Below are 1,752 nucleotides of genomic sequence, written 5' to 3' on the forward strand. Positions count from 1 at the left end.
GTATTTGAACGCAATAAAAAAACCTTTAAACATATAGCTGTACTTATTATTTATATAGAAAATAATATTTAATTGTGATATTTATATAAAATATTATAAATGATAAGTTAACTTGTTCACATTAACGTGTGTAATACCTTTTTTTTATGGTATTTTCTATTTGTGATTAAAAACATGTTGAAAAATTTAAAAAAAGAAAACGCACAAATAGAGAAGAAAATAATATATAAAAGGTATTACTGTTTTTGTTGACCTAAGACATGCGCAGCTGCAAATGTTAGGGTTTAAAATTACAATTTCTTGAAAGATGTTTTAAACTTTTGTATTAAAAATTTATTATTGATTAATTATTAATACTTTCAATAAATTAAAATTCTTTGACTTTGAATTAAAAAAATACAAAAAAATTATCACTCTAAGCGGTGGATCACTCGCCCCATGGGTCGATGAAGAACGCAGCAAACTGTACGTGATCGTGTGAACTACAGGACACATGAACATCGACATTTTGAACGCATATTGCGGTCCATGCTGTTATGTACTTTAATTAATTTTAAAGTGCTGCTTGGACTACATATGGTTGAGGGTTGTAAGACTATGCTAAATTAGTTGCTTATTCTTTTAGTCAATTAATAGAATTTAAGCATATGGCATATTATTGGATTGTATTTTTCAATCCATAATATTAATAGCATAAAAAGAAATATAGAAAACATATTCTTGAATACCTCATATTTGAACGAAAATTTATGATAAATGAGAATCTTAGTATTCCCATAAAAGAAAAAATTTTCAACATTATTTAAATTATATTAAATAATACATAAGAGGAATGTCTAGCATAAAATAAATTTTTATTCTAGAATTAATTCACTCTATTGTATTGAGAAAAATTTATAATAAAAAAAAATATATGATATGTGGAGGAATAATGTTGTTAATTTTATTAATTATTATATTATGAATTTTAAAAAGGGATGAAAAGATTGAATAATATTGAGTAATCAAGATATAAAAATATATTTCTTTAAAATAGCAAATAGCAAAAAAATTAAATAAAAATAAACAAATCAATCTAAAATATATTTTATACAACCTCAACTCATATGGGACTACCCCCTGAATTTAAGCATATTAATGAGGGGAGGAAAAGAAACTAACAAGGATTTTCTTAGTAGCGGCGAGCGAAAAGAAAATAGTTCAGCACTAAGTCACTTTGTCTATATGGCAAATGTGAGATGCACTGTATGGAATATCTTAATATCTAGTATGAGAAATTAACGATTTAAGTCCTTCTTAAATGAGGCCATTTACCCATAGAGGGTGCCAGGCCCGTATAACGTTAATGATTACTAGAAAGATATTTCCAAAGAGTCGTGTTGCTTGATAGTGCAGCACTAAGTGGGTGGTAAACTCCATCTAAAACTAAATATAACCATGAGACCGATAGTAAACAAGTACCGTGAGGGAAAGTTGAAAAGAACTCTGAATAGAGAGTTAAATAGTACGTGAAACTGCTTAGAGGTTAAGCCCGATGAACCTGAATATCCATTATGAAAAATTCATCATTATAACTGTAGTATTTAATTTTAAATATTATAGTAATAGTGTGCATTTTTTTCATATAAGGACATTGTAATCTATTAACATAATAAAATATTTATGAAAAGATCATTGGTTTTTAAGTTTATTCAAATTAATTTGCTTTTAGCTTATTAACATAGAATAATTACTGATGATTTGATAAAGTGT

General features: G+C 26.4%; 1 pseudogene; it reads left to right on the top strand.

Annotated features, from left to right (window-relative positions):
* Positions 1 to 411: 411 nt before the first annotated feature.
* Positions 412 to 590, top strand: LOC138858334 (5.8S ribosomal RNA; annotated as a pseudogene).
* Positions 591 to 1,752: the final 1,162 nt, after the last annotated feature.

Source organism: Bactrocera oleae, unplaced genomic scaffold (genome assembly GCF_042242935.1).
Source record: "Bactrocera oleae isolate idBacOlea1 unplaced genomic scaffold, idBacOlea1 ctg00000009.1, whole genome shotgun sequence".
Classification (NCBI taxonomy): domain Eukaryota; kingdom Metazoa; phylum Arthropoda; class Insecta; order Diptera; family Tephritidae; genus Bactrocera; species Bactrocera oleae.